This window comes from Diceros bicornis, chromosome 27 (assembly GCF_020826845.1).
Source record: "Diceros bicornis minor isolate mBicDic1 chromosome 27, mDicBic1.mat.cur, whole genome shotgun sequence".
In the NCBI taxonomy this organism is placed as follows: Eukaryota; Metazoa; Chordata; class Mammalia; order Perissodactyla; family Rhinocerotidae; genus Diceros; species Diceros bicornis.
Genome location: NC_080766.1, coordinates 17179679 through 17204918, shown reverse-complemented (window position 1 = coordinate 17204918; position 25240 = coordinate 17179679). Strand labels below are relative to the sequence as shown.

Below are 25240 nucleotides of genomic sequence, written 5' to 3'. Positions count from 1 at the left end.
ATGACCATCTTAAAGGGCAAAGATCATGAAAGAAGGCCAGTGCTTGAGCAAGGGCTCAGTCTCTACAATATAATAGTCAGCCCTTAGATGGCACTTGCTCTGTGCCAAGCACTTTACATATAGCAATTAATTTTTTTTTTAAAGAGCCTCTCCAGCAGCCCATATTTATTTATTTATTTTTTTATTTTTATTTTTTTTGTGTGAGGAAGATCAGCCCTGAGCTAACATCTGCCAATCCTCCTCTTTTTGCTGAGGAAGACTGGCCCTGGGCTAACATCCATGCCCATCTTCCTCCACTTTATATGGGATGCTGCCACAGCATGGCCTGACAAGCAGTGCATCTGTGCACACCTCGGATCCAAACCGGCGAAGGCCGGGCCGCTGCAGCAGAGCATGCACTTAACCGCTTGCGCCACCGGGCCAAGCCCTCAATTAATTTAACCTTCATACCACCCCTAAGAGTAAGGTACTCTTTTTATTTTTACTTTATAGCCATGGAAACTGAGATGCAAAGAGATTAAATAGATTGCCGATGACTGCACTATAGTGGCAGAGGCAGGCTTTCAACTCACAGACTCTCATTCTAGAGTCCACGTTCTTTGCTATTATGAGATATTGTATCATGTTTTGGAAATTTAAGACCTTAAGTAATTTATGGGAAAAATACAGTTTATGGGAGCCAAATTTAGGAGAAGGAGGAGAAAACATATGAAGTACCTTTTAAAAATTAAAATTCAATAAAAAGGGAAGAAATATATCCGAAAATATCAATGACAGTAACACATGGGCACTCTACAATTTAATTTACATTTGACCTCTTGTTTTAGTACTTGTTATAGGTTGAATTGTGTCCCCCACAAATGCTTTTGTTAAAAATCCTTCTTTTGTTAAAATCTGAGTACCTCAGAAGGTGACCTTATTCAGAAATAGGGTCTTTACAGAGGTGATCAAGTTAAAGTGAGCTTATTAGGGTGGGCCCTAATCCAATACGGCTGTTGTACTTGTAAGAAGAGGAGATTTGGATGCAGACATTGAGGGAAGACAATATGAAAAGATATAGAGAGAAAATAGCCTTTGTAAGCCAAAGAGAGAGGTGTGAAACATAGCTTTCCTTCAAAGCCCTCAGAAGGAATCAACCTTGCTGATAATGTAATTTCAGACTTCTAGTCCCCAGCACTGTGAGACAATAAATTTCTGTTGTTTAAGCCACTCAGTCCGTGGTACTTTGTTATAGCAGCCCTAGCAAACTAATATAGTACTCTTAGATTAAAATTAGTAGAGGGGCCGGCCCCGTGGCTTGGCGGTTAAGTGCGCGTGCTCCGCTACTGGCGGCCCGGGTTCGGATCCCAGGCGCGCACCGATGCACCGCTTCTCCGGCCATGCTGAGGCCGCGTCCCACATACGGCAACTAGAAGGATGTGCAGCTATGACATACAACTATCTACTGGGGCTTTGGGAGAGAAATAAATAAATAAAAATTAAAAATAAAATAACATAAAATAAAATTAGTAGAAAATCATTTCAAAAGGTTTAGCCAAAAATAGAATTTAAGGAAGTATACTGGGACACCTCATGGAATCCAGGAAAGTCTGGACTGCCACCCGTCAGCATATAGAGACTGGAAAGCACCAAGAACTCAGGTAGCATCTCCACGTCTCATTCTCTCTGTCTCACAGGCTACGTCATCTCTCATTCTTCTCTCTTTCTCTTGCAGACAATTGTTCTTCATTTTTTCACACACGTGACTGCACCAAAGCCTACAAGGGTACAGGGCCCCACAAATGAACAAATACTTACTAATAAGTTTAAATCTCAATTCCAAACTCATTGGAGACAGAATCTGATAGGCCTGACACAGGTCAATATCTATCCCTGTTTCAATCAGCTAACGCCAGAGAGGCAATGCTACATAGGGTAAACACGGCTTTTGAAAGCAGGGCCACATTATGACTTTTATGGGATCTACGCACTTTTATCTTCATGAGCCCCATGATCCCTAAAAAAATTATTAAAAAATTATGTTTTATGATTGTATTGATATAAAGTTTATTATATAATAAAACATTTTCTTTGACATGAACTTCATTTTTTTCTTTTGATTTTAAAGAATTAAGACATTTCATGGACTTCTAACAGTATTGTGGGCCCTAGGCACTGGATCTACTGTGCCTAATATGGCTTTTTTTGTGAAGTGGACTTTTTAGAGGAAGAAGGAATCTGTTCTTATTTAGCTAGGCTTTTCAAAGCCTTTTCCCATCACTTTTTCAATGAGACACTTGTAACTCGTGTTATTGTTGATGATGATACAAGTAATGTCAATGCTGGAGAGGATAGTTTTCATTGTATGTTTCTCAATCTAAATGCCTTTCAGATTTGTAACTGAAAGTTGTTGACTTCTGCTTCCTAAATCCCATATGGTCTTAAGGGTACAGAATAACCTGGTTGTTTGTGACAGAAAAGACTTGGGGTAAATTATTTAAGCTCGTGTACATAGCTGAGTAAGTCTTTTCAAATCCCTTCTCTAATACACAGGGTTACATTTTCTCATTTATATCTATGATAACATCTCACTGAAGCATATGCCATTAGTCCCTCTTTCATAAGTAAAATAAATCAAGAAGTCCACTTACTACTAGGAAATACATATATCTCGCCTTTAAGATGACATTTTAATTATGGGTCAAAATGAACAACTGTAGAGGTGTATTTTCTGTGCTAGAGGCATGAAGGGGCTTCTAAGACTTATTCAACTTCTCTAACCATTATGTGCCATTTTTGAGTCCTTTCATCTGTGCTAGCAATAATGATAGAAATGAAATAACAAAGGCAGAATGACAAGTGTGCAATTATTTTCTGAGTTTCAAATCTAATAGGTTGGACATATGACTAGGTTGAGTATGAGCATTACGCCTAAGTGACTGTTTCATGGAGCTTTCAAGTGTGACTACCATCATATGACTTTATATATCCAGTGAGGCACACCTTTTGGGAAAAAAAATCACAGCTCGTATAGACTTGTGGGTTACAGAAGTAGCAGTAGTTTCACAGAAATTAAGTGGCTTATTTTAAGAAATCAAATCAAACTAAAGCTCTGCAAAATGCCACTAGAGCTACACACTGGAGCCACTGCATATGTTAGTAGATATTTGTTACTCATTGCCATTTTCGGCTGTATGCACAAATGTGCATTGCATTCAACCTAAGAACTGCCGTCTTTGAGAGCAAAGGATCACTCTCTACATCAATGAAATAAGTATGAAAATGGGGAGTACAATTATCACTGGATTGGGGGCTAATTCAGTCTGGAAACATGATGGATATGATGGTTAATTTTGTGTCAACTTGACTAGGCTATGAGGTGAACAGATATTTGGTCAAACATTATTTTGCGTGTGTCTGTGAGGGTGTTTTCGGAGTAACATTTGAATTGGTAGACTGAGTAAAGCAGATTGTCCTCCTCAGTGTGAGTGGCCCTCATCCAATCAATTGAAGGCCTGAATAGAACAAAAAGGCTGACCCTTCCTTGAGTAAGAGGAAACTCCTGCCTGACTGCTTTGAGCTGGGACATCAGTCTTTTCCGGCCTTTGACTAGAACTAAAACGTTGCTGATTTTGGGTCTTGAGCCTCCCAGCTCTCAGACTGGAACTACACGATCAACTACACATCAGCTGTCCTGGGTCTCCAGCCTGCCAACTGCAGATCTTGGGACTTCTCAGCTTCTGTAATCACATGAACCAATTCCTTATAATAAATCTCTTTATACACAGATAGGCATATGTCTATCTATCTACTTACCTATCTACCTACCTATCAATCATCTATCTACATCTTATTGGTTCTCTTTCTCTGGAGAACGCTAACAATGAGTACATATTAAGTAAAGATCAGTCTTCCTTCCCGCCTTGTAACATATCAAATATTTACTCTTCATAATTTGATCAAAGTGAAACTAGCACATTGTAGGCTCTCAAAAGGATTTATAATAAGGAAAAATACATGGTAGTTCCAACTTCCGTGATCAGACATGATTTCAGAGCAGAAACCTTTGTTTCAACCTAGTCATCTCATTTTGAAACTAAAATAGATTAGAGCTTTCAAACTCGTGAGCATTAGTACACTTCTGCATGGTAAAGCCCCCCAAAAGTTGAAACAAACTGCAGCTGAGGGTGTGTGGAGAGGGCGGGGCAGGGCACTCGCCCTGAAGGCCCCCCCCCCGGAAGCAGCGCCCTCCTGCGTCCACCGGAAGTGGGCGTTGTGCAGCCGGGGGCTGCCGTTGTGTGGGCCCCAGCCCGAGGAGATGAACCCGTTAACCAAGGTGAAGCTGGTTAGCGAGCTGAGTGAACGGGAGGCCGCCACTGCCGTGACAGCCAAGGCGTCCTGGCACTCGGCGTACAAGGCCAGCGCCTGGGTCTTCCTGGGAGGGCTTCCTTACGGACTGACCGAAGGAGACATCCTGTGTGTGTTCTCCCAGTACGGGGAGATTGTTAACATTAATCTCGTGCGCGACAGGAAGACAGGGGAGTCTAAAGGATTCTGTTTTGTCTGTTATGAAGACCAGAGGAGTACAATTTTGGCCGTTGACAATTTTAATGGAATCCAGATCAAGGGAAGAACTATCCGAGTCGACCACGTGTCCCACTACCGCCCCCCTCGGCCCGCGGAGGCCCGGGATGCCGCCACCAGAGAGCTCTGGGAGAAGGGCTGCCGGCCTCAGACCCCCTCGTCCAGTTCCTCTGAAGGCGCTGAAGACGAAGCACGCTCAGAACAGCACGAACAAGAAAAACGGAAAAGAAATAAGACCAAAGAGAAGACTGCTGTACTAAAGAGGAGGAGGCACAGGCAGAGCCGCCATCGTCCCTGCCAGCCAGAGGCCAGATTGAAATGGAGAAGGACGCCCCAGGCTCCAGTGAACAAACCAAGGTAAGGTTAGAGTCTCGAGAGGGCCAGAAGCCCTAACCCAGCTGCCCCGAGGCCAGGACAGCTGCTGCAGGGGACAGCTTCCTGCAGGGTGTAGAGGGATCTGGAGAGGGGGCTGAGGAAGGAGCATCCAGGTTTTGAGCCCAGCCGTTTATGAGGCAGGAGGAGGAAAGAGGAGGAGAGCAGAGACAGGGACAGAGATTGAAGCCCAGACCTATTTGAGCCGATCTAAAGGTACAGCCACATACATTCTCCAATCCCAGTGACCCCAGGCGACCAATCCCAGAGCAAGGCTGTAGAGCCTCATATTTTGAAAGGAAATGTGATATTTAACATGCTATGGGCTGCAACTTGTTATTAATTTGATAATTCTGTAAATAAAGTATTTGGGGCAGAATTTCTTTAAGATTTGAACACCTTTTTTTTCCTACAACTACTCAAAATCTTACAACAGTTGAAATTACGTTACAGGATTTGTATGGCTCCTTTTGTATTTTCCTCGAGATTTTGATGCCTAAGATTTTAAGAGTAGTGCCCTATATGGTTCACTATATAGTAACTTCCCATCCATAGTATCCTGCTTAAATATGAATGTGCAAAATGTTAGAAGCATTCAACTAGATAATCTCTGTAGTCTTTTATAGTGCTAAGCTTCTCAGGCTAAGATGGGAGCATTTCAGCCAGCATAGAGGGAATTTATTGCTATCATTTAGTTTTTCTAGTAAGCAGTAAAATATATTTAAGATATTTAGGTTCCTGCTTCTATATGATTTTACGTATCAGTAGTAATGGAAGGTTTTATTTTGTTGTTGTTGTTATTGTAACTTTAGCTAATGATAAAGGACAGAATATTCTTATGGAAAATATTATCAGTTGAGATTCGTGACTAGTCATGGTGGATTAAAAAGAGAGTATCTAATAGCACATTCTTGCTATTCTTCTCTACTTCGTATATATAAAATCAAAGAAAGCATATCTTATTCTTTCTCACAAGTAATTGTTCTATCTTCTGGGAGCTTGGGATATGTAAAGTAATATAGCATAATTGGAAATGCAGAGTGTTTCCTGGACTCGGTTAGTATTTGATGTTTGATGGATGAGTGTTTCATTCCCATTTGCAATTTCATATTCTGCATATAGACACAACTGCATATATGAACTTGCAAAGGTGGCTACTTAGGATGGAAACCTTAAGCTAACCTTTTGGAAATTGCCTATACATTTTAAATAAGGAAAAAACTTCCCAAGATTCTAATATCTTGAATGATTTTGCATATTGTGACTCTGGGCCAATCATTCTTTATACAGAAAATATATTTGGCCTAAAAATTTTCTCAAAAAAACCTACTAATTTTTCATTAATAGATACAGAAGTTACCAGTACTATGAACAATGAGAGTATTGCTAATCAGCATTAGAAAAAAATGCCTTTAATCCAGTTTCCAGAAGTTAACTTTTCTTTTTCCCACATTTACTTCCAGTCTTTGCCCACATGTATGCATATTTTACATAGTTGCAGGTTCTTCATTTATCCATTTATTTGTTCATTCATTCAAGAAATATTTCTTAAGTTTCTACTGAATATCAGGTGCTATAATGTAGTTGGGGATACAAAAATGAATATGACACAATGCCTGACCAGAGGAGGTCATAATGTAGTGGAAGAGATGCACATGTACACAGTTAATTTAGAAGTATGTGAAGAGTGCTGTAGAATTGTAAAAGGGGACACAGGAGAGTCAGTGGGGCAAATGAGATGAGAAAAGACATTGCAGGCAGAGATTCCAATATGTGCAGAATCTATGGGAGACGGAAGTGGTTCAGTGTAAGTGGGAGCACAGGGTATTGCACATAGCAAGGAGAAGTGAGGATGCTGAGAACAGGAGAGATGCAAGAAAGTTCTTGTGTGCCATACAGACTGTTTGAGCTTGTCTTAATTTGAAAGAGTCAACAATTTTAGAGAGAAAGTGACAGGATAAGAAATATAGTTTTGAAAGAGCGCATGGTGGGAAGGTAGAGGGCGAATTAGGCTGGGAAGGAACTGGAAGTAGAGAGATGAGCAGGGAAGCAATTGCAGTAGTTTATGGAAGAGATCTTGAGGGTGCATATCAGCTTGGTGCAGGATATAGAGAAGAACTCATACTTAGGAGATAATTTTAGATAATTTGGGAAGACCCCCAAATTTCTGACTAGAGAATACAAGAAGAGGAGCAAAGTATATGTGGTAAGGAGGGAGTGGAGAATTGGAGGGTGATGACAGAAAAGGTTGAGTTCATTTTGCATCGTGTTGAAGTCAACCAAAACAACAGGTTGACAGTGGCACAGAATTTAACAATTAGGAAATTAGTGGTGACCAGAATACACGCAGTTCTCAAGAAAGTTGAGGGAGCACACTGGGTAGCACTGAGAGGTGGGCAAACATAAACAGCAACTTCAACTATTGTCTTTCGCTTATTACATATAAGAAAATATGCCTTTCCTTACTTTTAATAGCTACAAAATATACCATATAATGAATACAGAATAATTTAGCAAACATGTAGAAGTGTCTTCCCCCTAAAATAGCAATGCATTTAGCATGTTTGTGCACATGCTTATTTTGGTGCTGTTGTTTTCAATTTCCGTAGGATAAATTCTCTGGCACTGGATCGTTGGCTCAAAGAATATGAGTGTTTTTGGCTTTTTGGTTTTTCCAAGCCATTTATCGTCATTTATACATATGATATTAGGAAATAGAGTCAGTCGTAAAGAATTTGGTGACTGAAATAAAATGACAGAATTCTGAACTGAACTTCATAGCTTCGGTGAATATGCCCAGATATACTAGTCATTTGGTTTGAGGCTAATCATTTTTCTCAAATGTTATCCATTCGAAATAAAGGGGGTTCTAGAGTTAGTGAGACTCCTAGAAAAAGTCATTTTTTGACTTGATAATATTCTTGCTTAGCTGGTACACTTGTTTACCTTCTTATTTAAAATTCTAATAGAAGGAAGCAAAATACTTGTTTTATCAAATATTTGGAAAACTAAATTTTGTTCTTGATTCCGTGAAGTGAGAGTGAAATTGAGTGTATCATTTGAAACGTCATCTACGGAGTCCTTGGTGGCTGCCTAGATCACCTCACAACAGAGCTGCCTTGACTGGAAGAGCAAGCCGGGTATAGTTTTGATGGTTTGTGTTTGTATGGAAGAGTCCATCTATTGTCTAAAACGGGTGACATTAAATAGCCATAGATTCTAAATTGAAGACAGGCCGTAAGTTAAATAACGATATCTGTTGTCAAAGATGGTCACTTTATACGAATACATATTTTTGGGTGACTCCATTACATAAAATTCAATAATTTGTGCTTAAATAATTTAAGTTGGTTTGACTGGCCTAATGTTGATTTTATTGTCTTTTCCCCCAGTGTTTTTGCTTTTCATTTGTACAAGAGGAAGAAGACACATGATATGAATTTGGCTCATGTGTCTGAATATGGCTCCACAGGGAAGACTTGATACAGCTGAAGCTATTGCTTTTTAGAGACCTTTTATTTTGAGCAGCTGCCTTAACAGCCTTCATCTTGTTACATCACATGAGATATATCTCTGCAATAGGCAGAGAGAGAGATATGACTGAGCAATAGTTTTTGACTCAAACTTAAAATTTCAAAACCAAAAACAGAGATGGATGATTCTGAAGTTATGTTTTTATAATATGTGACAGATACACAATTTTCTTATTCTAGTTTTAAAGCATTTCCTTAGCCCCCAGAGGTTTTTATTTTGTCTCATGCACAGTCAAACTCTCTCTTTGCCATAGACTACTGCATTTTTGGTTTAAGAATTTGAGCCCTTATCCAAAAGGCATCTCAATAGGGCTCATCTACAAAAATAGATTTCAGGGCTGCATAGTGAAGGACAATTCAGTGCTTTCTTTCCTCTCGTGCCCCTGTATGCAAATAAAGAACCTCAGTTCGTCAGCTGTTAATGTAATGTGAGGGATAAATTATGCTTGTTTATCTAATTGTGCTTAACCACAGGACTAGGATGGAGTCAACCACAGCTTTATTTGTGAGACGTGGCAAGAGTAGCTTTAAGCCTGTAGTACCTAAGTCAGCTGGGAACACAGCTGATGGCGGTGTCAACACCTTTCAGGCATTCTTAGAGCCTTTGGGTTTAGAAATTCATAGGTTCTCTCAAAGCACCAGTAGCATATAAAATGACACATAGAATTCAAAGCTACATTTACATAATTGCAGTGGATTTGATTAATATCAATTACATTAACGCTTGTTTTACTCTTCATGGCTGATTGACTCAATTTACTGGTTGCTTTAGTATGTTCAAGAAATGATCCAAATTATGTTTTCACTTCAGTTAAGGAACTAGTCAGAGAAAATACACTTTGATTTGTTGTGAGGCAGAAGTTCTCTCTTAAGTGACAATCTCCTTGACTTTCTAAACTAAAACCTATATTGAACTGCAATATATTTTTTGTTGCTTTCCCTCATTTGATCCTTTTACTCTTTCATTGAAGGTCAGTCTTTGACCATGAATACCTAGAAGATGAAAATATGTTGAGCTTAGGAGTTTGGTCTGCTTAGTGGGTGAGGACTTCCGATTTTCCCTTACATAAATAAGTTTGAAAAGAACAGCATATAATAGATGTAATAATGGAAACCAATACAGGTGAAATACAGGTGGACTGCATCTCTGAATAGATATTGATAATGCCCTATAGTCCAATACAAAGGCTAAGCAATATTTCAGGGATGCAAGCTTTCTTTAGTGGCTTGTTCACTCCAGTGAGGTGGATTTAGAAGAGGGGAGGCCTGCAGAATCCTCCTCTGACAGGGCAGGGCTTTGGGTCTGCTTGAAGCCAGGTTCTCTAGTATGAAAAACTTGAATAACAGGATAAGTTTCACAGTACCATTTCATATTTAAACCACGAGAAGTTTGATATGTTTAAACAAGCTTGGACATGGATTGGACTTGTACAGGGAGCCAAGTCGGAGCAATAAGAGCACAGAGCAGAAGTAGATTTGGATGTGGTATTTTTATATTTTAAGTGGTTACTTCTCAGGATTAGTATTCTATTTCATTTTTTATTAGTATTTCTATTTCATATAATATGTAATAAGTAATATTAAGGAAAAGGTCTTATTTTTATCTTCCACTTGTGAATGAGATCATACGGTATTTGACTTTCTCCATCTGACTTATTTCGCTTAGCATAATATTCTCAAAGTCCATCCATGTTGTTGCAAATGGCAAGATTTCATCTTTTTTATGGCTGAGTAGTATTCCATTGTATATATATACCACATCTTCTTTGTCCATTTGTCCGTTGCCAGAGGAGAAGAAGAGAGGAAGGAGGGCAAAAGGGGTGATAGGGCACATGTGTATGGGTGGTGAACATGATATAGTCTACACAGAAATCAAAATATAGTGATGTACAGCTGAAATTTATATAATGTTATAAATCAGTTACCTCAATAAAAAAATAAACAACGAAAAACTTTGATGTAAGAAAAAAAGAATAAAGTTCTTATACTTTTAAACTCCTTAACTTAATATTTTCATAGGAATGGGCATTGTTTTTGTCCCTAGCAATTTTAGTTACTAAGTGTTGATTAGCAGACACCATGGTAATTGTTGAAAGATCGTGTGAGTGCTAGTAATAAAGCCTTCTTTAAAATGCTAGGAATTTATTGTGTAAAGGGTTCCCACATTTTTTATTGTAGTTTTCTTTCCACAATGTTTTTGACACATTTCTGGCATGTTACTTCAGCTTCTTGTTGGATTTCTGTCAAACAAATGTTTTCAATATTTGCGTTACCACTGATAATAAGAAAGAGCAGATTATTGTTAACATTAACATGTTATTGAGATTTCAAAGGTGGAGGGCATTATCTTTTCCTGTTTTTCTTTATGATACAGTGTAATGTAGTGTTCCCAGAATAATAAGCACTCTTTGGGGAAATAAGTTTAGTAAATAGCCAAGTAATTTCTCACATAAAACAGGTAAAGAAAGGTAGTGCCATCTAGGTTAAGCCATTAAAAATATCAGCACAACAGTAACTACCCATTATATTGATCAACCAGAGCTTATCCATTTTTATTCATAATGATCTAGCATTGCGCTTTCAGGGTAAAGGGGAATTTTCTTCCTTTTCTATTGGTTGTGAATGGAAGTCATCAGTTTTTTTTTCTGACTTTCATCTTAAGGGTCTGAAATAAAGAGATGCATGGCTTTTCAATTTCTTTTACTACTTTATTTTATTACTTGGTTATTGTAAGGTCAAAAGATTTCCGTTTCCAAAATACATAATGGAAATAATAAAGCAGTAAAATTTGGACTTAGATAATATGGACAGTTTTCTTAAAAGTGTCAACATGATTTACAAATTATTAAAAAAGCAGTAAAATTTGAACTTAGGTAGCATAAGCTTTATCTTAAACTGTCAGATATGTGATTTTAGTTATTTTTTAAATATATCACTAATCATTATTTTTCTTATCAACAAAGAAAGTGAAATAAAATCTAGTTGCCCAAGAAATTGTTAGAATTGGAAACACTAGATGTTCATGTGTTAATTTGGTTTCGTCTACCTGAAGTCTGTATTTCTGCTGTGTTGTCTAAGGTCAAGTCTATATAATCAAATAACTGAAGAAAAGGTGAAGGTTTTCTAGTTGAATCAAACTCCAAACATCATTTTTATGTAAGTAATCTGGAGAATTGACTAAAGGTGTTTCTTTTAAAGTCTGTCTGTAGGAGCAAATTGCTTCAGTTTTCCATTTAGCCAGAGTGATCCTGGCCATAATGTCCTCTTCTGTTGAATTTTTCTTCAAAGTAAGATTCCAGAATCCCTGCAAAATCTGGAACAGTCATCCTCATATAGATAACTTAACATCTTCACAGAAATCCAGTCATAATTCATTTGTAAAACAATGCCTCTACGTATCTAAAATAGTTTTCCGTAAGAAGAATGTTCCATAAGGAAAAATACTTGGCCAGTCCTTTGGAGAAAATGCTATTAAATAGTGTGTTATGGGAACAGATGACATTTTTTTTTTGGTCTTTGTGATTTTTTCAACATAAATTTTAGTCAGAGAAATCATTTCAAAATAGAATAGCCTCAGAAATAATCAGTGGTTCTGTTGGGGACTAAGTGCAAAGGCCCCAAATGAAGCACTCATCCGTGTTGCAAAACTGTTTCCATCCCCAGGAGGCTTGCAGCATTTGGCATTTCTAGAAGGCTGCAGCAGAAGTGGTGCTGGAGGGTATTGTGATTTTTCCCAACTACTGTAATATTCCCTAATGGCAATAGACCCTCCAGAAAAGAATTGAAAATTAGTAATAATGATAGTATGTTCTATATGTCATCACTGTATTCTCTAATACTTAGTGTTAAGTATATATAAATAGTAGCCAATTGTGAGAATAACTACCTTATTAACACCTGTTGTCAAAGATGTTTGAAAGCAAACCTTGTAAGATTCAGGACCAACAGGAATGTGTTACTTAAAATGATACAACTGTTTTCAAATATCCTTGACCAGTCCATCCCAGTGGGAGTGTACTTACATGGTGGGAGTATTTGGGCAAAGTGCTTGAAACATTATGACATAGCAAAAATGGTTTTGAAATCTTTTCTTGTTCAAAATACATTTGTTGCCAGGATACTGCCAGTTGACCATTTTATATCCCATGTCTAGAGTGTTTAAAACACTGTAATACAGGCTTCTGATTCCATGTTGGGCAATTTTTTAATCCATGTGTTAGCAGCAAATGAGCTGATTAGTAGAGTGGATAACTTCTGGGATCTCCCCTTTCGTCTATTGACAATTCCTTTGTAAAGCAAATGCTAATAATAAAGACTGGAACTCCCTTGTTCATTAGACACGCAGCAGTAAAATGTGTAACATAGCTATAGAAATATATTTGCAATATGTTCTCTTTGCACAATATGCATACAAATACTGCCATCGCTATTTACCCAAATTAGTAATATGTAGTAGAATACTCATAGCCTTTTATAGGTTCCTGTGACCTTTAATTGACTCTCATTTCAGACAGTAATTGCCATATTAGAAAATGCCATCCTCATCTTTTGCAGTTATTTTACTTTTCAAACTTATAATCATAGTACTTTAAATATTTTTAAATTTCTTTTTTTAACTTCAATTTGCAGTTGAAGACCATTCATTATTCACCCTTGGAGGACTCATCATGGTGGGGGCTTTCAACTGCTCCTCTAAAAGGAATGCTTCACTGGAATAGGTCTCATCCCATGAGGAATATGGGAAATAAGCAGCTACTTATCTCTTTTGGCTTAAGCCATGAGAACCTCAACTAATCTGGTGATACTTGTAGAAAATGCACTAGTCACATGAAAGCTTATGGGTCATCATGATCATCATCATCACACATATAGTACTTCCTGTGTGCCCAGCACTGTTCCAAGAGCTGTACCTATATTAACACAGAAGCCTTTGAGGTAGGTACTATTATTATCCCTATTTGCCTCTTGAGAGAAAGGAGGCAAGACTAGTTAAGAAACTTCCCCTAATCACTCGGCTAGAAAGTGCTAGAGCTAGAATTTGACCCCAGGCAGCCTGGCTTCAGAATCAACCTTCAGTCATCATGTTTTAGCTTCATGCTGTGATGTCTTTTCTCCAGGTTTTTATTTGATTGTTTTATCTAACTTTGTTTTTTAGGGGCAAGCATTCATTTGAACTTCCGTATTTTTTTAACCCTTCTTTATTGGGGCCTTGAAAACATCTTTTTAGTAAAAAAAGTTGCAGTTGATAGAAAATTCCCAGAGCACCTAACTTTTGAGAAGTTGTTGCAAGCCTTCATTTGTTTCTGGCCTCTTTCTGAATCATCAGTCACAAAATCTGAATAAGGCTGATCTTATAATATTGCCATGTTCAGCTCTCCAAAGATAACCATTGTGGCACATGACCTATCATTCTTATGGATTCTATTGAATGATGAGCTCAGCTGCTTGTGCAAATCATTTTATTTGCCTTCTCCTTTAATACTGTCCATCAGCAAATCAGGAGGCTGTATTTTCTTTTGTGGTGGGGCTCAAAATATGAGGATTTTACGCTTGTAAAATATGCTTTCATGTCTTAGTCCACTGTCTATAAGAAACAAAGCCAATAAAAATGTGTCATGTTATAACTATTTTCTGAATCAGAATTATTTTACAAATCAATAAATGCTATATTATCATTGTCATTGCCTTAAAATATTTTTAAAAATTGAGTCAAGGGAGCCTGGGTGAATAGAATTTAGCAAATGGTAAAAGGAAAAAGTGACCTCATGATCGTTAGATCGAATGCAGTTGAATTTTGACCTGCATGTGATGGCCTTGTCCACAGTTATTGACTAAATTGATCTATTTTTTGTTGATTTTTTTTTTTTGTCAGCTTTAAAGATCAATTTTTGCCTTACTGCTCAGATTGTCATGTAGTTTATTTGATTTTGTCATTGAACGATAAAGGATTGCTCACTTTTCAATCAGGCATGTGTCTCAGGTAAAGACAGACAATAAGGAAGTTAGATCATTGAGTTGAAGAAATCACTGATGTTGAGGAATATAACTTTTTAGTATTTCGTTTAACTAGGTTGATTATTTATGTTTATCAAATTTTGTAGATAATGGTTTACACTTTACTTGTTGAATGCCTCTTGGTATATGGTGATAATCTAGATTCTATGCCGTCAAGCAAAGAACCTGGTAGCTTTTGGTTTATAATTTAGGACAGGAAAAATCAAGTGTAATTTTAAAATGTAAGTTTAAATATTGAATATATTTATTTGTGGAACAGGAAAGAGAGAACTGCATTTTGTGATGCTAAGGATCAGTTGAGAATGTTTAACAAAGGGGGTTAAAGGAGTTCATTTTGCCTTCTTGCTAATCAGAGATAATTCCTCGATGGGTTGCATTTTCAAGAGGAGTTGGAAAGAGAGAGAAATGGCTGATAGCAGGCTTAATTTGGGATAATAAAGACATTCTGGGAGTAGACTTGAACATGGGGAAATACAGATGGGGAATGATTGCACTGAAGGCAAAGTAAAAGGTGGACCTGGCTATAGACATAAATAAATAGAAGCTTGAGCTGAAAATGGAAGACTTTCCTTAATTTTCTGAAAGAAAGTGGTCTTTTAATAAAGCCAGAGTGCTATGAAGACCCTGTTCATACCTGGAAAAATGTATAAAATGTGTTACATTTAAATTAAAGTTTAAAGTCTCATCTTGCAATCAGTTAGTCATTAAGTACACTCTAGAACACTTTCTTAGCCTGTATCTGAAGTACCTGGAAAACAGTCATTAAAATTTCATTTATATTTGGTGATAGGCAGATCATTCCCTAGAACATTGCCTAAATGCTGCTGAGAGATGTACTTTGACTAGTAAATTAATGGTTTCTGGTGATCTTAATGTTAACATAACATTTAGAGGCATTGCTCATCAGGGGTGCAATATTGTGTTTCACAAGATGCATGAGACAAAGGCACTTAATGAGTTTTGGCTGCGCTGCACATATTGTGCACAACTCTGTTCAAACTGTTACAGGCTTCCTGCCAAGATATGTAGGAGAAATTGCGTAAAAGATTAGTGGAAGAAATTGTCTCATGCCCTGCTGTGTACCCTTGTGATTGGCTTGTCAACAGTTGGAGAAAATTTTGGTCTAGATAGTAAACAACTCGTGTCAGTTCATGGGAAGGCTGGACCCCTGAATAAGATTTATGAAAAGAGAAATAGTGACAATATTTCCTTCTTTGTGATAAGTGATGGTTTCAATAGGTAATGGCTACTCCTGATATTTATTATTCATGTTCATTCACATTTTTAATAAATATTTTCTGTGATAGATTCCATTTGATATACTTCTAGAGACTGAGGCTAGACAACATTGCAAGTTTAATATTCCTTTATTGTATAAACAGAAAAAATTTAAAATTATTCATATTTTCATTAAATTTTAAACATAAATAACAATTAAAGTTGTTGCCCATTAATAGTATGCAAATGAAAAGTGGCAAAGGCTATTTGTTATCCTGCATAGTCTGTCGCTCAGAGGACATACATACATAAACAGTATTCCTAAGTTGTAGAATCATTGTACAAAGGAAAAATAAATCACCTATAAAACTTGAAACATACACAACTGGAATAGCTTTATTTAAAAAATTCTTTTGCAAATTCTTTAGCGTATTCTTTTTGCTGGTTGTCAACATTTTTTCTTGTATGTTATTTTAAAAATAACATCCTTACTTTATCAGCATATAAATGTTTTATATAGTTACAAAGCTTAACTTTTTGTTACACCACTACAAAACATATTGGCCAACATTTATTGAATGTTTGCTATGTGCCAGGAACTGTTCAAAGTGTTTTATATCTATTAATTCATGTATTAACTCACAATAATCCTAAGAGGTAATTACTGTTATCAGCATCACTTTATAGAAGGGAAAATGAGATACTGAGAAATTAGAAAGCTTGTCCATCTTCACAGCTGGAAAGCACTGAAATGAAGATTCAATCTAGATAGTCTGACTACCAGGTCAGTCCTGTTGACCATTAGGCATACTATGTTTTTCAGATTGCCTGGGAATAAATGTTTGTGGTGGGTAGAATTGAATTGTAGAATGTTTTTAAGGTACAGGATATTTTTTGTTTTATTTTATTTTTTGTGAGGAAGATTAGCCCTGAGCTAACATCTGTTGCCAATCCTCCTCTTTTTGCTGAGGAAGATTGGCCCTGGGTTAACATCCATGCCCATCTTCCTCTACTTTATAGAGGAAGTATACCTCTACCTGCCACACCATGGGTTGATAAGCAATGCGTAAGTCCGTGCCTGAGATCTGAACCTGCGAACCCCAGGCTACCGAAGCGGAGTGTGTGAACTTAACCACTTGCCACCTGGGCGGCCCCCAAGTTAGAGGATATTTTTAATAGTGCGTATGTTCTGCTTTGAAAAATATAATACCAAACTAAGATTTGAAATAATTGTTTGCATTCAATAGTATTATTCTTTTAACCACTTAAAGTATACAGTTCAGTGGCATTAATACATTCACATTGTGCAACCATCACCACTATCCAATTGCAGAACTTTTTCATTATCCCAAACTGAAACTCTGTACCCATTAAATAATTGCTTCTCACTGTCCCCTCCCCTCAGCTTCTGGTAACCACTATTCTACTTTCTGTCTCCATAACTCACTTTTCCCTTCTATAAAGTGATGCTGGTAACCGTAATTCTCTTTTAGGATTATTGTGAGTTAATAATAGGCTTAACGTGGCATAATCTCTCTTCAGAGCTATGTTAGGTGCAAGGGGGCACTTGGATGGTAGAGTTCTTCTAAGATGAACCCACCATCATTTGAATTGTCTGCTATCACTGTTGTTTTTCTGCCCAAAGAGAAATGCCTTCATGGTACCGATGTGTGTGTGTGTGTGTGTGCGTTTGTAGGCAGTGGATGGGAGGGAGGCAGGATAGGAAGGAAGAAAGTTTGAAGAACCCACTAGCAGGAATGAAATAGTTGGTTTGTATCAGGATTCCAGTGGTGTGCATGTGTGTGTATGTGTGTGCTGGCATGCGTGTGTATATGGGTAGAGCTTGGGGAGTTAGGGATAGATATATCAGAATCAACCATGAGACGTTTTCAAACTTTTCTGTGCTACTTCCTACCTCAGTTTTCCGGGGATCAAACTAGAGTCTTTGGGGGTGGGAGTCTCTGTCATTTGCAGAAGGCCTTTTGGTGGTTGTGGTACCCCCCCCAAAGCCCACCCCATACACTGTTACACACTGCCACACAGGCACTCACGCACCCATTGAGAACTACTGCACTGACTACACCATCTAAAAAGGAGAAAAAAGGAAAGGCCAGTCAGTAGCTGGTGTAGCCTCAGTTACTTTGTAGCATGTTTAGGTAGATAAAGGCAAGCAGAACTGGAGATTCCAAGTATATTTCAGCCAATAATCTTGGATAGTAATGCCACGAAATAGAGGAAGTGGTGGTAGCTATGAAAAACAAAAAAGAGATCAAACTGAAAAGATGGAAAATGCACAGAGCCAGTCTAGGAAGGATCAGTGGGCCCAGGGCTGAGGCCATAAGGCATACCTGTGGATTTATCCACAAACACATTGTTAGATGCCATGAAAATAAGCAAAAAATCAATTTAGCATGAGTTTTAAGACAAACATTGAATTACTTTATTTTGAGGGATTTGATAATTTTATTTCTAAAATTGTTAAAATAGATCTCTAAGGTTCATTAGAGATATATGCCTAATTCGATTATTCTTTTAGATGTCTTAAAAATAAACATATCTTGAGTATAGTTCAAGCAGGTTTGCCAACTTGTCTTGGTTCCCCTAGGACTTACCCAGTTTTAGTATTGAAAATCCCATGTTTCCGGAATCCCTTTAATCTTGGCCATTTGGTGATGGTTGGTCACCCTAAGTTCAAGACACATTATTTATGACCATATCTTTATCATTTTATGATATACAATATTAATTATTTTTTCCTACTGTGTGTTTTGTATGTTTCCATCTTCATCTGTAAGAATAATAAGTAGTAAACAATAAAGTAAACTTTTTTTGAATACATAACTATAGTTTTGAAGCAGATATTTTTGCTTTCAAAGGAAGAAGGAGGCAAAATGTTACTGAAAACAGTTGCATTTAATGCTTAAAGGGACATTTTCTAAATTGGATGCCTGGCTAGTGACCAGATGTTCTAGAAATGCATCTTAATTGATTATAATGTCTAGCTTCAAAATGCACATGCATTTGTTTGGAAAATCTCTCTGTTGGACGTATGTATCTTCCTTAAGATAATTCACTCTGATGGAAAGGAAGAGAGAACAGGTATTAGGGTTATTGTTCTTAGATGATTCATTTAAAACTTCATTTTGTTCTTTTTATTTTTTATAATTTTATTTATTTATTTTTCCCCCAAAGCCCCAGCAGATAGTTGCACCGTCGCAGCTGCACATCCCTCCAGTTGCTGTACGTGGGATGCGGCCCCAGCGTGGCCGGAGAAGCGGCGCCTCGGTGCGCACCCGGGATCCGAACCCTGGCCGCCAGCAGCATAGCGCGCGCGCCTAACAGCTAAGCCACGGGGCCAGCCCCGTTTTGTTCTAATGTAAGCATTTTGCACTATACATTTCCCTCCAAGCATTGCTTTAGTACATTCCTGTACATTTGGATATATTGTGTTTTTATTTTCATTCAATTCAAAACATTGTAATTTTCCTTTCAACTTGCTGGTTGACCCATGGGATGTTAAGAAGTATCTGGTTTAATCTCCAGATATTTGGGAGTTCTATAGATATCTTTCTGTTATTGATGTCTAATTTAATTTTGTTATGATTGGAGAAGACACTTTGTGTGGTATTGGTGATTTTCAATTGGTTGAAGTTTGTTTTATGGTGCAGATTATGTTCTATCATGCTGAATGTTCCATGTCCACTTGAAAAGAATGTTTAATCTGCTGCTGTTGTGTTAAATCAGTTGATATTGTTATTGAGGTCTTCTAGATCCTTAGTGATTTCCTGTCTACTTGTTCTATTAATTACTGAAAGAGTTGTGTTGAAATTTCCATCGATAGTTGTGGATTTGTATATTTTTTCCTTTATTTCTATAAATTTTTACTTCATGTATTTTGAAGCTCTGTTGCTAAGTGTGTACACATTTAGGATTTTTATGTCTTACTGAATGTAACCCTTTATCATTGTGTAATTTACCCCTTCATCCCAGGTAATATTCCTTCTTCTGAAGACTACTTTGATATTAATATAACCTCTCCAGTTTTCTTTTGATTTGTGTTTGCATAGTGTGCTTTCCCAATTCTTTTTCTTTTAACCTCCTATGTCTTTATATGTAAAGTGGGTTTCTTGGAGACAGCATGTATTTGGATCTTGCTTTATTATTCAATTTGATCATCTCTGTATTTTAATCAGTATGTTTAGATCATTTATCCGTAATGTAACTATTTATGTGGTTTGATTAAAATCTGCCGAACTTGCTGGTTGGTTTCTATATGTTCCACTTGTTTTTCTCTTCCCCTTTTCCTTTTTCTGCCTGCTTTTGAATTATTTATTATGATTCCATTTTAACTTCACTATTGGCTTATTATTTATACATCTTATTAAATTATTTTTAGTGTTTCTCTAGGGTTTACAATATACATCTTTGATTAATTGCAGTTAACCTTTAAGTAATATTATACCACTTCATATACAATGTCAGAAACTTACAACAGTATACTTCTAGTTCATCTCTCTCAATTTTTTTGCTATTGTTGCCATACATTTTTCAGGCCTTAGAAAAATACAACCCTTAGGCCCAAACCAGTCATGCTCATTCATTTATGTATAATTTATGGCAGCTTTCATGCTACAAGGGTGTAGTTGAGTAATTGCAACAGAGAACTTCTGGCCCACAAAGCTGAAGATATTTACTACCTGATCCTTTAAAGAAAAAGTTTGACAACTCTTGCTTTAGACAATCAGTTATCCTTTTTACTGTGATTAAGAAAAGAATATCTTTTATATTTACTTTTATTCTAACCATATCCAGCAATCTTCATTTTTTTCTGTAGATCCAGGTTTTTGTCTTGTGTCGTATTCCTTCTTCCTGAGGAACTTCCTTTAACATTTCTTGTATTGCAAACCTGTTGGTAATGAATTCTCTCAGTTTTGTTTAACCTGAAAAAATATTTATCCTTTATTTTTGAAAGTTATTTTTGATGAATGTATTTTTATGGCTTCGTAGTTATTTTCTTTCTGTCACTCTGTAGTCTGGCTTGCATAGTTTCGGTCAAAACTTCTGCTCTAATTCTTACTTTTGTTTCTTTGTATATAACTTGTCTTTTTTCCTCTGACTGTCTTCAGTATTTTCTTTTTGTCTTTAATGGTCAGCCATTTGAATTTGATATGCCCAGGTGTAGATTTTTTTTTTTTTTCTCCTGCCCCTTTTTCTCTGTGTTCTCCTTCCGGGATTCTAGCTATGCTTATGTTCGATTGATATTTTTCTACTGCTTTTTGATGCTCTATTCTGTTTTATTTTTCTTTTTCACTCTTTTTTATCTTTGTGTTTTAGCTTGGATAATTTCTATTGACTTATCATCAGATTGATTAATTCTTTTTTTGACTCTGTCAAATCTACTGGTGAGTCTCTCAAAGTCATTCTTCATGACTAATTTTTATTTCAGGCATTTCTTTCAGCTCTTTCTTATCATTTCCATTTTTCTGCTGAAATTCCCCATCTGTTTGTTCATGTTTTCTGCCTTTTACACTAATCCTCTAACATATTAATCATAGTTTTTTTAAAAATTCAGTCTGATAGTTCTAACAATTCTAGTGCTTCTGTTTGTATAGTTTCTAGTGACCTTCTTTTAAGTTTACTGATCTTTTCTCTACCACTGTCTAATCTGCTAAACCTATCCTATAGAATAGTTTCCATTTCTCTGTTGAGAGTCTCTATTTATTTCTTTATTATGTGTACATTTTACTTTAAATCCTTCTATATATTTTGAATCACGGCTTTATAGTCTTTGGTAATTCCATCTTTTTTTTTTTTTTTGTGAGGAAGATCAGCCCTGAGCTAACATCCATGCTAATCCTCTTTTTGCTGAGGAAGACTGGCTCTGAGCTAACATCTATTGCCAATCCTCCTCCTTTTTTTTCCCCAAAGCCCCAGTAGATAGTTGTATGTCATAGTTGCACATCCCTCTAGTTGCTGTATGTGGGACGTGGCCTCAGCATGGCCGGAGAAGCGGTGCATCGATGCACGCCTGGGATCCGAACCCGGGCCACCGGTAGCGGAGCATGTGCACTTGACTGCTAAGCCACAGGGCTGGCCTCCATGTTTTTTTTTTTCATTTTGTGCCTTTTTACTGATTTTTCTTCTTTTCTTCTTTACGTATCTAGTAATTTTTTATTGGATGATGGACATTACTGAGTTTACATTGTTGAGTGTCTGGATTTTAGGGTCTTTGTTAATAGAATGTTGGATTTTGTTCAAGTAGGCATTTAATTTTCTAGAGTATATGGTTGATCATTTTGAGGCTTGCTTTTAAGCTTTATTAGGAAAATTCCATAGTGGAATTTTTTGTAGGCTATATTAGCTACTTCTCGTGTATGGTTTTTCTTCACTCAATTGAATATATAGCTTAAGTTCAAAAAGAGAAGTGTGGTACATTTTAATCTGTTATAAGGGCTTGACATTAGAAAGGCCTTAGTAAAGTGCCTATTTAGAAGAACCATGGGATCTCCATTCATTCATTCATCCATCAATTATTATTCCCATGAGAACTAGGAAGATATTAATAGGAAGAGGCAGAATCTTGGATTTTAGAGCAGGTACCGTACAAAGGGTTGTGGGAATTCTGAGAAAAGAGTATAGACTTCTGGTTTCAGGAGGTGGAGGGAAGTCATATTCATTGAGGAAGTGACATTTGAATTGGACCTGGAAGGAAGGAAGGATATACATTATGAGGTTTGATGGAGGAAAAGACATTCCAGGCTAAAGCATATAAACAGGTTTGGAGAACTGTTAAAAATCAGCTTGTCAAAGGTGTCAAATGTGTTAGGTGGGGATAATTATAATAGTACTTAATTATAATAGTAACTTAATAGTTACTGTGCATATAAAATGAAATAATCCAGGTAAAATTCTTAGCAAAATATTTGGCATGCAGTATATAATAAAATATTGTTTATTTTGCAGATATTTGGGAGCATTTTTTAAACTAAGGATGATAGGCTTGTATAGTCATTAAAAATATTAAATGTGAATATCTCATTACCTTTTTAACAGATATTTTTAAAACTTATTTTTGTTACTAAAATTATTAAATATTGGCTGTCATATTTTTAAGATTAGTCATTTACTGAAGACCTTTTATAAAGATAGATTTTTTTTTTTTTTTTGCTGGGAAGGGTTTGCTCTGAGCTAACATCTATGGCCAATCTTCCTCTCTCTTTTTTTTTTCCTCCCCAAAGCCCCAGTGCATAGTTGTATATTCTAGTTGTAAGTCCTTCTGGTTCTTCTTTGTGAGCCGTCACCACAGCGTGGCTACTGACAGATGAGTGGTGTGGTTCCGTGGCCGGGAACCAAACCCAGGCTGCCAAAACGGAGCACACCTAACTTTAACTACTAGGCCATCAGGTCTGGCTCAAGGTAGACATATTTATCTTCCTTCTTTAATTGTGGTTATTATTCAGTAATATATGTCATAATAGTAGATAGAGAAATATGCTTTGGACTTGGCTTTGAAAGGTTTAGATCAATAAGTATCTGAATAATCATACAAAAATAATTTTTCACTTCAGTTATATATAATTTACATTTGAAACTTATAATTGGTCTTTATCATATTTGGTGACCTTGATTTTTTGACACCATTGCCAAATATTCAATCACTATTATATAGATTCATGCTCTTGTCATATATGTAGTAATGGATCTGTTCTTTATTATGCTAAAACTATTTGGATTTAGAAGGATGGGCTTCTTCCAATTAACCTTAACTATTATAGGATTATATAGCAGATTGACACTGGCAGTTTATTTTATGACATTGTTTATTTGGTCTTTAGGAAAGCACTTAATCATCTAGTCTAATAAACTATCAAATAATAGGTTTGTCCTGGAAGCCAGAATTTGGCTTTGACAGTTTTTTAAAAAGCAGATTTTAACACAAAATTAGAGAAATAGTTATGAAAATCAATAAGTACCTAGGAACCAAAATCTCATTCAAGTAGCATACAGATTTTTAATAGAAAATTACATAAATTTTTTGGACCTTAATATTATATATGGCAATAAATCAGTGAAGAAGAAGAATTACTATGGTGAAAGAAATATTGTTCGTTGGAATTGAGATATCATAGGAGACATCCGCGTGTTCAAGAAGAGGGACATCCGCGTGTTCTGATGAAGAGGGGACTAGTGATTGATACAAGCTTCTAATATGGAGGCTAGCATTTTCGTTCCCTTTTAAATTAGAGTTCATAGATATTCTGTAGTATTTGTTGAGCTGCTTCTACTTTTGCACGTAATTAGAAACATTTATTAAATAGAGATCTAGATTTCAAAATGCTTACAATAAGATAAGACATATTTGAATGGTCTAATAAAATTAAAAAATTATCAAAGATTGGTGTAGATGTTAGCTCAGCGACAGTGTTCCTCCAGCAAAAAGAGGAAGATTGGCAACAGTTGTTAGCTCAGGGCCAAGCTTCCTCACCGAAACAAAGAAAACTTCCACAAAAAAAAATTAAAAAATTATCTTGTTCAACCACCTTACTTTATAAATAAGGAAATTATATGTTATTTTAGTGATTCATAGATATGATAATATTTTATGGCAGAGTTAGGGCTCAATCACAGGTTTTTTGTTTTAAACCTGTTCTTTCTTTCTACACTAAACAATAAAAGATGGTCGTGCCTCATTTTCCACCTCTTTAAAATGGGAATTATTATTATGACTTATGCATTTTTATCATAATCGTTGTGAGGATTAACTGAATAAATACTTGTAAAGCAAGTATTAAGTATTAGGAACATATTAAGGACTCAATATGTGAAGCTATCAGCAGCAGGATCATTTTAAGTTCTATGTTATCTGGCAAAGACTGTGTTTAGTGCTGTTGGAGTTTAGATGAAAGAGTGATTAATGAAGAATGGAGAAGCAGATTCTCAGGCATGTGGGAGAAGACCACAGTACAGTGCAGTGGTAAAACTAGGGCTTCTAGAGCAAGACAATTTGAGTGTAAATCCTCTGCCACTTACTAACAGTAGAACCTTGGACAATTTAGTTATAATTTTAAAAGCTTCCGCTTCCTCCAGTTTATAATAATAAACCTATGCTTAAGTGTGTCAAGTGCACAAACTTGGTGTATTATAAATATCCAGCATACGTTACCTTTTATTTTACTACTAACCAAACAATTGGATAAAATCTGGCAGTTGGCTAATCAGGTCAGTATAGCCAGAGGAAAAATATATTCAAACTAGCTTGTACTATATACATAAGGCTTAATTTTCAAATATTATTAACATCAAGGTTGGATTTTACCAAAGCTATAGCTGAAATTTTAGGATGTCTTAACAACTAAAAATACTCATTTTGCCATTTCTTTTCCATCTTACTTTCAAACTTTTTTTTTTTTTTTGTCTTTTATTGAAGGATCTCTCACTGAAATGTATTTAATAAGAATTTTTTGGCCCCGTGGCTTAGCGGTTAAGTGCGCGAGCTCCGCTGCTGGCGGCCTGGGTTTGGATCCCGGATGCGCACCAAC

General features: G+C 36.5%; 1 pseudogene; it reads left to right on the top strand.

The window, feature by feature from the left end:
* Positions 1-4297: 4297 nt before the first annotated feature.
* LOC131423124 (RNA-binding motif protein, X-linked 2-like) lies at positions 4298-19946 on the top strand (annotated as a pseudogene).
* Positions 19947-25240: the final 5294 nt, after the last annotated feature.